This window comes from Thamnophis sirtalis, unplaced genomic scaffold (assembly GCF_051295495.1).
Source record: "Thamnophis sirtalis isolate CommonGarterSnake01/CBP01778 unplaced genomic scaffold, rThaSir2_p1.2 scaffold_2, whole genome shotgun sequence".
Taxonomy (NCBI): domain Eukaryota; kingdom Metazoa; phylum Chordata; class Lepidosauria; order Squamata; family Natricidae; genus Thamnophis; species Thamnophis sirtalis.
In genome coordinates, this window is record NW_028261382.1 from 128,348,399 (window position 1) to 128,365,749 (window position 17,351).

The following is a 17,351-nucleotide window of genomic DNA, read 5'->3' on the forward strand; positions in this document are numbered from 1 at the left end:
TACATAGAACAGCAGCATATAACATTCACAAGCTGTGTCATATTGGCATTACAATAGTCATGTAAGCACAACAGCAAATGCAAAAAAAACAAGTTACCCTTTTTCTTAAATCTGAAATGAAATGTCTGATTTTTTTAAAAAATAGCAGTAGTTCATTTTAAGGAATTAGTCTGACATGTTAAGAAATACAATGTCAGTTTTTAAAATGTCTGATAAGCCGAGATAGGTCCATGTTCTTCAGGTACGTTTAACATTATCTTGCCATTTTCTCCGGCATATGCAGTACGTCTTCTGGATCCAAGTCTGGAGAAGAACAAAGAGGAATCTTCCAACTGACACTTCAGAGACGGACTTACCATTATTTCATGCTGAAAATTACTGACCAGAAATAGGCCAGTTGACTTGGCAGTTCCAGTGCTGAGTCTTATTGGTCAAGAAGAGTGACCACTGCTACTATCATAGACTAGATTCTTTGGGAGGAAAATCCACATTTGTCACCATGGTGACCACAGTCACAATGTCTTCTGTTGTTATAATGTTTGTTAGTCTTTTCATTTGGATAAACCTTTCCTCTATGCAGCCTGCTGATAATCAAGCTTCTGCATCATGATCCCAACACTCTTCTATTGTTTCACAGAGCATTGCCACTCCAGCATGTTTCTGCCAACACTCTCTCAGAACAGGCCTCTTCTTTTTATGTACCACAACCTCCTGCATATCTTCCAGAGAAGGATGACCCACTTCTTCCTCAAAAGGTAACATATACTCATCCACGGGTCCATCTGATGCTGTACATCGTGATGCCAATTCCCACAGTACTAATCCCATTCCATACATGTGTATTCTCAAAAATGCATCTCGCTGGAAGTTTATAGCACTTTCTAATAATTCAGGAGCCATATATCTTCGGGTATCAACTTGACCATGGGTATCACCAGCTGACTTTCCACCTCAAATTTTAAAGCAAGTCCAAAATCTGTGATACATGCCGTAAGATTATTTTTCAATAACAGGTTTTTGTTCTTGATGTCCCTTTGGGATATAGCTGGTTTATGCCCTTCTTTTAGACCAGGGTTGTCTTCGTGAAGATAAGCCAAACCTCTTGCCATAGTTTCAACTATATGACAGAGTTCATTCCATGAAACTATATTAGCTTTCAGTTTGTATTGGTTTTATTGATATGAAATGTTCTACCGCATATTCTAAAGGTTCCTTCCTATTTATGCTATTTCTGGATACATTAAACCACAGTGTTAAATTATAGTAAATAAAATAAAAATAAAACCACTGGTAGAATCAAAATTTCTGGTTCACAACATTATACAAAACCCAACTACTTCAATTCCTTCAATGTAATCTTTTCAAGATCAGCATTCAGGTCTTTTCATGAACTACATTATTTTGTTGTTTTGAAGCTTAGAGTTGCTATGAGTTCAGGTAATGCTGAGTGGTTTACACAGCAGGCTTTGAAGACAATGCTATATTTATTCAGGATGTGAATTTCTACACAAGCATCAGTCTTAAAAAAATATGTTGAAGTAAGCACATTAAAGAAAATTGCTCAGTGTGGCTACACATTTTGCATCCAGAATAAGACGAACATTTTAAAGTCCAAATAGATTCTTGCTGTGCCATCATGTTGCTTTTCTTTTCAAATTGCCAAAGCAGAAAGCAAGTGCTAAAGGAAAGCTTTGGAGATTACCGAAACAGGATGACTTTTATTTCCTTACCAAGCAAATTTTACCACATATTTAAACATTTTTGTGCTTCCCTAGCATTTAAAGTTATCAGTCTGAAATCTCTTGACAAGGATTAAAAAATAAAATAAACTGAAGTTGGAAAACAAGAATTTGGGGGATCATTGACAAGACAACCAAACCATACTAGGTTGAAGTTCAGTCACAAAGATATCATGCATTCCATTACAACAATATTCAATGGAGTTTTGTAAATGGAAAATACTAGCTCATACCAAAGCCTATTCATTCTCCAGTATTACAGTTACATGTTAAGAAACAGATGCAACAATTTTTTTTAGAAACATGACATTGATTTCATAAACATGACACAGCCATTATTTAACTTTACTGTGATTTACTCAACCCAGAAATGGGAGGGATGGGTGATGTGCAGCACACTGAATCCTAAAATAGTCTAGTCAGTGGTTTCATTTGTTAAGTGAACCCACCATTAACAATAATAGAATCTTTCTACTTGGAGTTATCGCCATGTGATATGGATATATCCGCTAGCATGATGTGGAACATAACATCTAACCATCAAATCTATTTTTGGGTGGGAGGGAAGGGGGAGAATCATCATTTCTATAGCAATGAATGTAATATGGGAAAAATACTGCCTTTTATCTCAAATCATCTTGCTGGATAATCCTGAACTCTAATATCACAAGGGAAACATTTCTCAAAATTCATATTTTCCTCACTATGAATTTCTTTTCTCCTATGGCAGCAACTTATTAGAAGTTTGCAGATTTTTTTGGGGGGGGGGTAGGGTACAGTGTGGGAGATGGTTTCTGGAAATGACTGATGATGGCCTCACTACTTCACCAGCAAACTTTCCTTCCTCCAAATAAGTGTTTGCAATGAAGTAGGTGATGTTCTTTCCTTTTCCTTCCACATTTTCCTCAGAAGTCTTTTATGGAGATTACTAGTTTTACATCTCAGAACATGAGCTACAATCTCTGCCAAAAAAAAGTTAGGAAAAAAATCCAGTTTGTTTCTTTACCATTATTTGGTACATACCAAGGTGATGAACAAGTGAGAATAGAACATATTAGTCTGTCCATGTTTCTATTTCCAAATTATTTTTTAAAAATATTATAGAGGCACTGAGCTGTCATAATAAAACTACATTTGCTACTCACATCTCAGCCATCATATCTACCTATACATAGCACTGATATTGACCCTACCACTTCTTCAGAGTATTATTTGCATATATATTTGCATATATATTGCAAATATTTTGTTCAAAGGAACAATTGTGGTTCATTCAACAAATCATCATTGAGCAGCTATGACTTAGTGTGAAGTGTGAATCAGGTGATTTAATAGGTTTAAGTCTTTTCTGTAGTGTATGAAAGACTTATTCTGGAATACTTTGGGGTTGCAAATATATTTGCTCCTGCAAAAATAAATGTATGGTATATTTTTTGCTATAATAAAATTTATTTGCTGCTGTTATAACATAAGAAAATTGATTCTGTAAAATTCAATTGCTTTTTAGAAAACATAAAACTGTGTCGAATAATTATTAATTTTTATCTTCCTTTCTTGGAATAAAATTTACTGTAGCAAATTCCCATCTAATAATCTTTTTGTTGTTATTTCAAAAGTACCACACATATAGATACATATTTTTAATTCTGAATGCTTTCACTTTCTCTTGGACCTTCTGCATGGTATATATTCATTCTTTTAAGCTATGAGGATAATTTAATGAAGTTGTTTTTCAAACAGTAAATATACTTGAGTGTCAAGGAATTGTCAAACTGATTTAATATAGGACACAAAATTTAGTTTAGCACACAGTTCTCTGTGTGTGTCTTTTGACAGAAATGTTTAAAAGCCCAATATGAGATTATATATGTTAATCACAAAGACATATAGTTCTATATTTAACAGACTTGCCTCATATTTCAATGAATTATATAGGTGGTTATTCCATTCCATTCCATTCTATCCCATCCATTGTTAAAAGATAAAAATACAGCTTAGCTGTATTATTGACTACATATATGCAGTTTTCATGGTATGGCAAAAAGATTGAAATAGTTCGCTTTTGTTTTCTTTCAATATATGTCTGTTTGTTTCCACTTTATAACTCTACAATGCCCTGGATGTGTGGTCCTCTATCCCATTCATAACCATGGCTGACCCTATTTAGGTTCCAAGCTCAAAAAGATTCAGTGAATCCTGCCATTTGCTGAACTATACACCATATATTTAAAACAGATAAATCTAAAATATTTTGAATTTTGAGATGTGCCTACAAAAATCAAGATAAATGGTCCCCTAAAGGAATTCTAGGAAGCAGCTCTAAATGTAAGGGGCAGAAAAGAAAAAGTAGACTGAGTTATTTCAAGAAACAAGAGCTCCATGAACAATATAGAAAGATGGAATTAGTTGGGGGAAATTTGCAAGAAGGAAAGTGTATGGCACAAGACTGGCAGGCCAAATGGAAATCAATAAATTAGGTCTTAAATTAGCTGGGAAATCAGTAAAATGTCTAAGATTAGACCTGCACTCAATAAACCAGCACCTGTTGTCTCTCAGAACTTTTGAATGCAGTTCCAATAGTTCATGAAAAGTTTTCCTCATAAATTGTAACATGGAAAAGAGACAAATTAGTATTGAAATGCATGTTAGAAAGTGATATAAAAAAAGACTGAGAAGCACTTTTATGATATAATCAACCATGCAAAATAATTGATAAGTCTACTCACTCAAAGTGCTTCTAGATGGGCATAAAATGGAAATGTTCAGATTTCCAAAATCTAAACAATCACTCTGAAGTTTCTTTGGAAAGAGTTTAAAATCTGCATTGGAAGTTTAACTTTGTATGGAATGACCTATGCTTTGTGCATTGGAGCGAGTACATGCTTCCGACATGAGGGTGATTTATAATAACTTCTCAAAGATGATTTGCAAGAAAATTCTATGATTTTCTATCATATTAGATCACAGTATGAAATGTAGATTATAAAATTTGTCTCCAAATTGTTTAGAGAATAGAATCCTAAAAGAAATATCACAGCAATGAACAATTGTCTCCCACAATTCTTTGCTGAGATAACTAATTTACATTATTTTTTTTAAAAAGAAGAAAAAATAAATTGAAGGTGGATATAACTGAATTTTTAAAAGTTTGGAAAAAATAGACATATTATCAAGACAAAAAAACATGAATGAGAATTTAAATCATGGGAAGAATAGATTATAGGAAATCAGATCTGTAGCAACCCATATTTTTCAGATTTTCTTTAAAAAAGCAAAAGTGCAGTATTTTTTCTGCAGTGATAGGCAAAGCAGCTATTACTTAAGTATATAACTAAATGATATAAACACAGTAGTAGATTTCTTATTTATGGGAACAATACCATTAAAAATAGCAGAAATCTCAATGTAACACAAATATGGATCTTGGTTGAAGTTACAAAATGATTCCAACTAAACATGAGCCACAGTAAAAAAACCTGTTTCAAAATACTACAAAATCTCATATAGTTAAAAATAAAAGTTCTTTCTAAGAGAGTTATAAAGTCATAATTGCCTTAAAATAAGCAAAACAGATGCTAATGAAAAATAAAAGTGTGGGAAGGGGAAATAGCTCCCTTTTGAAAACCTTTGACAAAGTTTACTTAAGGAAACTGAAGACTAGTTTGCCAAATTTCTGTTTATAATATAAGGGCTAATGAATGGTTGATCAGATATCTTGGAGGAAAGAAGGAACAAACAACAGAGGCACATTTGCACAAAAAGGTTTGTGTTGAAAATCCAAGTCGAAGAAAAAAATTCTTATTAAGACATAGAATGAGATGTCTACTATATATTTAAGAATTGTATTTAAGCATTGTAAGCCACCCAGAGTCATTTGATAGTCAGGTGGGTGGCATATAAATTTAATAAATACACTGTTTGGTGTTAAATAAAGGGAAATAAGCAACATTTCATGCATAAAGTGGAAACTACACCAAAATATTTCATTTTATTTATTGTTCTAGGTAATCAAGTGTAGCTTTCACATGGATCATTTTTTTACATTACATTTCTCTTCCAAATGCAAATAAGGACATAATACCATACATGAAACAGAAATAAAGCAATCAAATTAAGTGTACCTTCATACATTTTTCTTTTCTTTCTTTGATTTATTTGGGGAAAGAAAACATTCAAGATCAACTGGAGCTCTTAAAGTCAGTTATTTTTACATCCACTGCATGCAATTATAACTTCAGAAATCTTTGGACAGCAATGTGGACATCCAGAAGAAACTGGAAAAATAAAATGTGACATCTTTCATTAAGCCATGATTTGTTTAACTTTGCTTAAGTTAATGGGTTTCAAATTCACAGCCTATCCATCTTGCTGGATTAAGATGAAGCCTCTTTCTCCTCATTTATGCTCTAATAGCTTCGGGACACCAAGAGAGACTTAGACTGCTTCTCCTCTTCAACTTAAGGTGGTCCCTGTTGATCTACTCCAGTGACTTTATATTAATATGGCCTCTGAGAAATGTAAACCTCATATCCCATCATGAGGTGAGGTCAGAGGGTGGGCAAAGATTAAAAAAAATCCCTTTGGGCGCTATGAGGTAGGATTTTAATGAGGAAAATGAATACGTTTTGCTTACAGAGGCTCAGCACATTTCTTGCCTCCCTTTAAAAAAAAAAAGCAAATGAAAACATTGTGTCACTGAACAGCTGCCATTTTGATATAGAACTTTAATCATGCAATCTTGAAGCTTCAATGGATAGAAAGTTGAAGCTGAGGGCAGCAATGGATTTATATTGCCTAGCCCTGCAATATCTTACAGAGATTGTTTCACAGACATTTAAAAAATTGGTACTACAATGTACCATTGTCAATTTTTGATGTTGGAAAAAAGGGACTCCATGGGCCAAGCAAAGAAGCAAGTGAACTCAATGGGGCTTTGGATACTCATCATTGTCATTCAGCAGAACGTTTGGTATAAATGTATTTGAGCTCATATGTATTATGAACTGCCTTCCATTGAGGACCTGTATACTGCACGAGTCAAAAAGAGGGCTGTGAAAATATTTACAGACCCCCTCACATCCTGAACATAAACTGTTTCAACTCCTACCTTCAAAACGATGCTATAGAGTATGCACACCAGAACAACTAGAACAAGAACAGTTTTTTCCCGAAGACCATCACTCTGCTAAACAAATAATTCCCTCAACAGTCAAACTATTTACTGTATTTTTCAGACTATAAGATGCACCTTTCCCCCCCAAAAAGAAAATCTGGGTGCACCTTATACACTGAATACATTTTTGGCATCTCGAAACCCCACCCCTTCACAAAAATGGGCATGCAAAGGGTTTGGGAGGCCTGCAAAGTGTTCCTGGAGGCTGGGGGGGCAGCAATGATCAAAAATAGTCCATTTTTGCTTGTTTTTGCCCCCTCGAGCCCCCAGGAACACTCTACAAGCCTCCTAAAGGCTATGCATGCCCCTTTTTTGACAAAAAAGGCCAATTTTCATGAAAAACAGGCCATTTTTTGCTCATTTTTGCTCCTCCCCCAGCCCTCAGGAGCACTTTGCAGGCCTCTCAAACTCTCTGTATGGCCCATTTTACCTCTTCAAAATCTTGGTGCGTCTTATACTACTGTGTGATTTATACTCTGAAAAATACGGTACTAAGTCTGCACTACTACTAATCTTCTCATCATTCCTATCACCCATCTCCTCCCACTTATGACTGTATGACTGTAACTTTGTTGCTTGTATCCTTACGATTTATATTGATTGTTTCCTAATATGATTTGATTGCTTATTTGTATCCTATGGCTATCATTAAGTGTTGTATCTTATGATTCTTGATGAATGTATCTTTTCTTTTATGTACACTGAGAGCATATGCACGAAGACAAATTCCTTGTGTGTCCAATCACACCTGACCAATAAAGAATTTTATTGTATTATACATTGACTCCCAAGAAAAAGAGATAGAAATAAAGCATATCACAAAAAATAAATATAAAAGATATAGATTTGCCTAAAATTTGCACGCTATTTTTAAAGGTAGATGCAAACTTAGTAATAATGTTGATAATGAAACTTAAAATGCAATGCAGATCACCATGTCGATAAAATTACAAAATTATTACTTGTTTACTTCATCACATTCCTTGAAGCCATGTCTCCTGGTTCAGATACTGGATTATCTGGTACAAAGTAGAACAGATGGTCAGCCTGCTTCCCAATCCATAATTATACCTACTTCCTAGTCAAAAATTGTTTCTTGCAAACATTTTTATCTTTGGAATTATGTGGCATTTGATTATGCACCAAATTGGAAATGACTGAATGGTTAATGTCAGGAAAAAAATTAACCACTTTGGTTTGGGTTTTTTTTCTATCTCTCAGCAACAATTAGAATGAAAAGCAAAGTTTCACATGTACAAAATGTTCCAATTTGGATAAGACAGTTTTGGTTTCAGGGAACACTATCTGTCCAAAACTATAGCACAGTAATAATCTGGGATGGTGCATTAATCCCAGCTGGCAGAATTTTCTATGGTGGGGTTGAAACCATAGCAGCAGGCAAAACAACTTCCCCATTGTAGGAAAAGTCAAATTCAGGAACATGGCACACTAGCCTCTCTCAGATTTACTTCCTTAGTCATTCACTGTTTGTTGTGGCCCTCCAGTGGCCAGCAGAGCTGGCAGCAAAGTCAGACAGTGAGGAGGCTGGGGAGGAACATGAGCCAGTCCTTGAGGCTGGAGGAGGCTCGGGTGAGGAGTCTGCATCGGAGGCAGAGATGGGGCAAAGGCCATCTGGCAGTTCTCAGTTGCCTTCAGAGCTAGACAAAGGAAGTGAGGCAAAGGAACAGCTGGAGCCTGTTCCCAGTGTGCACATGCGCAGAGCTGCCAGAAGAAAAGAACATCTCAGAAATCAGTGTCGACTTGGAAGTAAAGCCACAGGTGGATGGTGAATGGCCTTTCCCAAAGGAAATAAGAGGAGTGAAAGGGGGGTGGGCTTTTGCAGGAAACAATTCGGTCACTCGCCCATTCATTCATTTCAGGAATGTGAAGATCTGTCCCTGAATCTCAGAGACTTTGTGCCAAGTCTTTCCTTGCACTGTACTGCGTTTGGAAAGTATTTGCATGGCAGCTTTCCAAACTAGATAAGGTCTGTCGTCATAAATTCATCTTTGAAAGACTGTTTACCAGGCCTTGCTGAATGTGAATGAGAGGAATTCACATTTGTTTAATAAAAGGAGTTTTGCTGGCACCAGGAATATGCTTCGGGCTTTTTGGGGAAGCCTACGTCAAAACACTCTTATAGTAACTGTACTTATGGTATAAATTCAAAGAGAGTTTATACAAGACCCACTCCAAACTGCCTCTCAATCCAGTCTTTTTATTATTATTATTATTATTATTGTTGTTGTTGTTGTTGTTGTTGTTGTTGTTGTACAATTGTATCACAGCGGCCAGTTGTTTCGCCGGATTTGGCATTGGTTACTAGTCGGGCCCCACCCAGGGGCCTAGGACGTCGTAACGTATTTTCGTAATATGCGTGCATATCCAAGCAGTGCGGCTTTTTGCATTTGACTGATGGTTATTTTGTCAATATTTAACTGTTTTAAATGTAATTCCAGTGCTTTTGGAATAGCACCCAGTGTGCCAATTACCACTGGAATTACCACTGCTGGTTTGTGCCATAGTCGTTGAATTTCGATTTTTAAGTCCTGGTATCTTGCGATTTTTTCATGTTCCTTCTCGGCGACCCTGCTATCACCTGGTATTGCGATGTCTATGATTGTGACCTTATTTTTCTCAACCAGTGTGATGTCTGGTGTATTATGCGCCAGTATTTTGTCTGTTTGTATACGGAAATCCCACAAGATCTTGACCATCTGATTTTCGGTGACTTTTTCAGGCTGATGTTCCCACCAGTTTGTTGCTGTTTTAATATTATAATTTTTGCACAAATTCCAATGGATCATTTGTGCTACTGAATTGTGCCGCAATTTATAATCAGTCTGCGCGATTTTTTTACAGCAGATGAGTATGTGATCAACAGTTTCGTCAGCTTCTTTGCAAAGTCTGCATTTGGCATCATCAGAGGATTTTTCGATTTTGGCCTTAATGGCATTTGTGCGGATAGCTTGTTCTTGCGCAGCCAGGATTAGTGACTCTGTTTCTTTCTTTAATGTACCTGTTGTTAACCATAACCAAGTTTGTTCACTGTCCACTTTATCTTTTATTTTTTCCAGAAATTGGCCATGCAGTGCTTTGTTCTGCCAACTCTCCATTCTTGATTTTATCACATTTTTTCTTTATTCTTGTTTCGTCTGTAGGGCCTTCAGTAGATTTTTGTTCTTTACTTTGATTAATAGATGTTCTTGACTTTCTTTTACATAATCAGCCAGTGCATGTTTTTCTTCTTCAACTGTTTGCTTCACTTGTAATAATCCTCTGCCCCCTGATTTTCGGGGCAGATATAGTCTATCAGTATCACCACGTGGATGTAAACTGTAGTGCATTGTCATTAGTTTCCTGGTTTTTCGGTCCAAAAGGTCCAAATCAGTTTGTGTCCAGTTAACTATGCCAGCTGTGTATCTTATAACTGGTATTGCCCAGGTATTTATGGCCTTGATTGTATTTCCACCATTCAATTTAGATTTCAAAATTTTCCTAACTCTGTTGGTGTACTCTCGTCTGACAATAGTTTTTACTTCTCCATGCTTGATGTTATCCAACTGCAGAATGCCTAAGTATTTGTAGGCTTCATTTTCTTTGCATTTAATTAGTTGGCCATTGGGCATTTCAATTCCCTCAGATGCAGTGATTTTGCCCCTTTTTATGGATACAGTGGCACATTTTTCCATGCCAAACTGCATTGAAATATCGGTGCTGAATACTCGGACTGTATTTGTCAATGATTGGATTTCTATTTCTGACTTTCCATAGAGTTTCAAATCATCCATATATAGTAAATGCGAAATTTTTTCAGCTTTTTTGGCTGTTTGGTAGCCTAATTTCATTTTTTTTAAGATTACTGATAGTGGGATCATTGCGATGATGAAGAGAAGAGGTGAAAGTGAATCACCCTGGAAAATTCCTCGCTTGATGTTAACCATTCCGTAGCTCTCATTCCCTACTGCCAACTCAGTTCTCCATTGTTTCATTGCCTTTTCAGTAAAGGATGTAATATTTTTGCTAATGCCAGTTGTTTCTAAGCATTTTATGATCCAACTATGTGGCAGTGAGTCAAATGCCTTTTTGTAATCAATCCAGACCATATTCAAGTTCGTTTTTCTGTTCTTACAATTTTCTAATATCATTTTATCAATTAGAAGTTGATCTTTTGTGCCCCTGCTCCTTCTTTTGTTGCCTTTTTGCTCTACTGGCAAGATGTTGTTTGTTTCCAAATAATCCATCATGTTATCTGCAATAATGCCTGTGAGTAATTTGAAGGTTGTTGGCAAGCATGTTATTGGTCTATAGTTTTCAGGTGTTGTTCCTTTAGTTGGATCTTTCTGAATCAAGTATGTTTTTCCAGTTGTCAACCATTCATCAATTTGGCCCTTTTGTAAAATTTCATTCAGTTGCCTGGCCAATATTGCATGTAAACTGGTCAGATATTTGAGCCAGAAACCATGTAATTGGTCCTTTCCAGGTGATGTCCAATTCTTTACCTTTTTAACTCGATTTTTGACCATCTCAGTTGTTATTTCTAATACTTGCATTTGTTTGTTGCCAATGCTTTTCTCAAAGTCATGTATCCACTTTGCTTCCTTGTTGTAGTCCTTTGCATTTTCCCACAATTCTTTCCAGAATTCAACTGTGGCCTGTTTTTCTGGTTTTTCACTTTTGGTGTCACCATTTACATTAAGACTTTGATAAAAACGCCGTTGGTCTGATCAAAATTGCTGATTTTGTTTATATTGGATGATTCGTGCCTCATATCTTTCAATTTTTCTAGCTGTTGCTGTTATCTGCTGTTTTACAATCTCTACAGCTTCATTGATGTTTCTTGTATCTAATCTATATCTCCTGATTAGCCGATCTATGATTTTGTTGTTTTTAAGCCGTTGCTCATGCATGTTCTTTAAGTTACTAGCATCTGCCCTTAATTTTTTTATTTTTTGTTCTAAACGGATTTTCCACTTTGGCTTTGATGCTTTTTCTGTTGTATGACTAGGTACTTTAATTTTAATGCCTAGTTCATTAGTGACTATTACAGCTGCGCTGTACATTAACTGGTTTGTTTCCAAGATGGATCCCGGTTCAATTGTTGAAAACACTGCATTAACCATTTTCATGATAGGGGCCAAAATTTTCTTCGGCACAGTTTTTAGTGATGGTAAACGTTGCCTTTCCTCATTAAGCAGAAAATGCTCCATGATCTTATCCTTCAATTCTTTTTGTTTTTGAGTTAGTTCATCAGTTGGTTCAGTGATAACTGGTTCTAGTGGTGGTGATGTTATTTCCTCCCCGAGAGCTTCTTCTGGGAGTTCTACTATAATGTCTTTAGTTGTGTCTTGAATATCAGTTATTTCCGCTTGTGATATTGTTTTTTGGGTTTTGCAATTTGCCTGAATTTCCTCATGTTCAACTTCACTAAACACTTTATTCCGTATAATAAATCGCCTTTGATCTGCTAGTCGTTGTTCACTAACATTTGAATCTGGATATTGTTGTTTCCATAATTCATACATTCGCTTTAAATAGCCTCTTTTTTCTGGCTCTGAGTTGTAGTAAGAGGCCATTATGGCACGGTTTTCATCTGCACTATATTTTTGTCGTTTTGTTGGCTGGTCCACTTGTAGCCCACTTGTCGACGGATGTCCAGGGACCCCAACATCCGCCGCGGCCCTTGTTAACCCGCGCGACGACCGATGCGGTATGGAATTCTTATTTGTTTTTTTCACCATATTGTATGGGTTGGCGGGGGTTTTTTTACGGGACGAGATGCCAACCTGATCCCAACCTTCCTCCTTTCTCATCCGGGCTTGGGACCGGCAATGGCGGAGTTATTATTATTATACAATTGTATCACAGCGGCCAGTTGTTTCGCTGGATTTGGCATTGGTTACTAGTCGGGCCCCACCCAGGGGCCTAGGACGTCATAATGTATTTTCGTAATATGTGTGCAGATCCAAGCAGTGCAGCTTTTTGCATTTGACTGATGGTGATTTTGTCAATTTTTAACTTTTTAAAATGTAATTCCAGTGCTTTTGGAATAGCACCCAGTGTGCCAATTACCACTGGAATTACCACTGCTGGTTTGTGCCATAGTCGTTGAATTTCGATTTTTAAGTCCTGGTATTTTGCTATTTTTTCATGTTCCTTCTCGGCAACCCTGCTATCACCTGGTATTGCGATGTCTATGATTGTGACCTTATTTTTCTCAACCAGTGTGATGTCTGGTGTATTATGCACCAGTATTTTGTCCGTTTGTATACGGAAATCCCACAAGATCTTGACCATCTGATTTTCGGTGACTTTTTCAGGCTGATGTTCCCACCAGTTTGTTGCTGTTTTAATATTATAATTTTTGCACAAATTCCAATGGATCATTTGTGCCACTGAATTGTGCCGAAATTTATAATCAGTCTGCGCAATTTTTTTTACAGCAGCTGAGTATGTGATCAACAGTTTCATTTTGCAAAATCTGCATTTGGCATCATCAGAGGATTTTTCGATTTTGGCCTTAATGGCATTTGTGCGGATAGCTTGTTCTTGCGCAGCCATGATTAGTGACTCTGTTTCTTTCTTTAATGTACCTGTTGTTAACCATAACCAAGTTTGTTCACTGTCCACTTTATCTTTTATTTTTTCCAGAAATTGGCCATGCAGTGCTTTGTTCTGCCAACTCTCCATTCTTGATTTTATCACATTTTTTCTTTATTCTTGTTTCGTCTGTAGGGCCTTCAGTAGATTTTTGTTCTTTACTTTGATTAATAGATGTTCTTGACTTTCTTTTAAATAATCAGCCAGTGCATGTTTTTCTTCTTCAACTGTTTGCTTCACTTGTAATAATCCTCTGCCCCCTGATTTTCGGGGCAGATATAGTCTATCAGTATCACCACGTGGATGTAAACTGTAGTGCATTGTCATTAGTTTCCTGGTTTTTCGGTCCAAAATGTCCAAATCTGCTTGTGTCCAGTTAACTATACCAGCTGTGTATCTTATAACTGGTATTGCCCAGGTATTTATGGCCTTGATTGTATTTCCACCATTCAATTTAGATTTCAAAATTTTCCTAACTCTGTTGGTGTACTCTCGCCTGACAATAGTTTTTACTTCTCCATGCTTGATGTTATCCAACTGCAGAATGCCTAAGTATTTGTAGGCTTCATTTTCGCTGCATTTAATTAGTTGGCCATTGGGCATTTCAATTCCCTCACATGAAGTGATTTTGCCCATTTTTATGGATACAGTGGCGCATTTTTCCATGCCAAACTGCATTGAAATATTGGTGCTGAATACTCGGACTGTGTTTGTCAATGATTGGATTTCTATTTCTGACTTTCCATAGAGTTTCAAATCGTCCATATATAGTAAATGCGAAATTTTTTCAGCTTCTTTGGCTGTTTGGTAGCCTAATTTCATTTTTTTAAGATTACTGATAGTGGGATCATTGCGATGATGAAGAGAAGAGGTGAAAGTGAATCACCCTGTAAAATTCCTTGCTTGATATTAACCATTCCGTAGATCTCATTCCCTACTGCCAACTCAGTTCTCCATTGTTTCATCGCCTTTTCAGTAAAGGATGTAATATTTTTGCTAATGCCAGTTGTTTCTAAGCATTTTATGATCCAACTATGTGGCAGTGAGTCAAATGCCTTTTTGTAATCAATCCAGACCATATTCAAGTTCATTTTTCTGTTCTTACAATTTTCTAATATCATTTTATCAATTAGGAGCTGATCTTTTGTGCCCCTGCTCCTTCTTTTGTTGCCTTTTTGATCTACTGGCAAGATGTTGTTTATTTCCAAATAATCCATCATGTTATCTGCAATAATGCCTGTGAGTAATTTGAAGGTTGTTGGCAAGCATGTTATTGGTCTGTAGTTTACAGGTGTTGTTCCTTTAGTTGCAGCTTTCTGAATCAAGTATGTTTTTCCAGTTGTCAACCATTCATCAATTTGGCCCTTTTGTAAAATTTCATTCAGTTGCCTGGCCAATATTGCATGTAAACTAGTCAGATATTTGAGCCAGAAACCATGTAATTGGTCCTTTCCAGGTGATGTCCAATTCTTTACCTTTTTTACTCGATTTTTGACCAACTCAGTTGTTATTTCTAATACTTGCATTCGTTTGTTGCCAATGCTTTTCTCAAAGTCATGTATCCACTTTGCTTCCTTGTTGTAGTCCTTTGCATTTTCCCACAATTCTTTCCAGAATTCAACTGTGGCCTGTTTTTCTGGTTTTTCACTTTTGGTGTCACCATTTACATTAAGACTTTGATAAAAACGCCGTTGGTCTGATCGAAATTGCTGATTTTGTTTATATTGGATGATTCGTGCCTCATATCTTTCAATTTTTCTAGCTGTTGCTGTTATCTGCTGTTTTACAATCTCTACAGCTTCATTGATGTTTCTTGTATCCAATCTATATCTTCTGATTAGCCGATCTATGATTTTGTTATTTTTAAGCCATTGCTCATGCATGTTCTTTAAGTTACTAGCATCTGTCCTTAATTTTTTGACTTTTTGATCTAATTGGATTTTCCACTTTGGCTTAGATGCTTTTTTTGTTGTGTGACTAGGTACTTTGATTTTAATGCCTAGTTCATTAGTGACTATTACAGCTGCGCTGCACATTAACTGGTTCGTTTCCAAGATGGATCCCGATTCAATTGTTGAAAACACTGCATTAACCAATTTCATGATAGGGGCCAAAATTTTCTTAGGAACAGTTTTTAGTGATGGTAAACGTTATCTTTCTTCATTAAGCAGAAAATGCTCCATGATCTTATCCTTCAATTCTTTTTGTTTTTGAGTTAGTTCATCAGTTGGTTCAGTGATAACTGGTTCTAGTGGTGGTGGTGTTATTTCTTCCCGAGAGCTTCTTCTGGGAGTTCTACTATAATGTCTTTAGTTGTGTTTTGAATATCAGTTATTTCCGCTTGTGATATTGTTTTTTTTGGTTTTGCAATTTGCCTGAATTTCCTCAAGTTCAACTTCACTAAACACTTTATTCCGTATAATAAATTGCCTTTGATCTGCTAGTTGTTGTTCACTAACATTTGAATCTGGATATTGTTGTTTCCATAATTCATACATTCGCTTCAAATAACCTCTTTTTTCTGGCTCTGAGTTGTAGTAACAGGCCATTATGGCACGGTTTTCATCTGCACTATATTTTTGTCATTTGGTTGGCTGGTCCACTTGTAGCCCACTTGTCGACGGATGTCCAGGGACCCCAACATCCACCGCGGCCCTTGTTAACCCGCGCGATGACCGATGCAGTATAAAATTTTTATTCGTTTCTTTCACCATATTGTATGGGTTGGCGGGGCTTTTTTATGGGGCCAGGTTGCCAACCTGACCCCAACCCTCCTCCTTTCTCCTCTGGGCTTGGGACCGGCAACGGCGGAGTTGTTGTTGTTGTTGTTGTTGTTGTTGTTGTTGTTATTATTATTATTATTATTATTATTATTATTATAGAAGTTCAGCACAAAGTGAGAATAAAACTTACATACAGTATAACAGAACAGATTCAACACGATCCATTAGTTTAACATGAGCAAATATAATGGCATATTAAATTCAGATGTATAATACAGATCCCAGTTAATCATCTCAGGAGATGGAAGCCAGGATGTAGAAGACACCAAACTAGATTATTATTCCAGTCAAGGAGTTATCTGATACAGAAGAAAATGTTTTTTTCTCAAAAGTTGCTTTTATCACCAGATACTTAACTTAGTTTTATTATGAAAATCTGCACATTACTCTACTTGGAGGCCTTTCTGATATTTTTATCATCCACACTTCCTGTTGCTCCATGCCAGACAGAAAGTGAAGCAAAAACTTTTTTTCTCATATTCTTTGGTTGGCAAGGGATTTATAAAATATGCAGAAACTTGAATATGAAACCAGTCTCCATGATCTGTACATCCTATCATTTTATTTCTGAAAGGAAAATGCATGAAACTTAAGATAAATTTGAAAACATTTCTTCATTTATTTATTTTTACTGCAATACAATTTGCTATTTAAAAGAAATAGCTAGTTTTAATAAATCAATAAGCTTTTGGACTTTGGCATTGGAGAAGACTCTTGTGAATAATATGGACAGAATACCAAGAAAACAAACAAATGGTTCATTGAACAAATCAACCCAGAGTTCTCGCCTGAGGCACAAATGAACAGACTCAAATTATCCTGCTTCAGAGACATTATGCAAAGGCTTAGCTCTCTAGAGAAGATTCTAATACTGGGAAATGTGAAAGAAAAGAGAAAAGGACAACCAGCAACAAAGTGGAACAGCTCATTTACAGTGGTGATGGGTACACTAATAGAGCAGATTAGTGTGGGTGGGGGATCTATATAGCTTAAGAGTTGACAATGACTTGATAGCATGCAATCTAATACAATTAGTTTTCACTTCTTATTTCAACA

General features: G+C 36.3%; 1 pseudogene; it reads right to left on the reverse strand.

The window, feature by feature from the left end:
- Positions 1 to 413: 413 nt before the first annotated feature.
- LOC106557064 (activin receptor type-2A pseudogene) lies at positions 414 to 1,169 on the reverse strand (annotated as a pseudogene).
- Between the last annotated feature and the right edge of the window lie 16,182 nt (positions 1,170 to 17,351).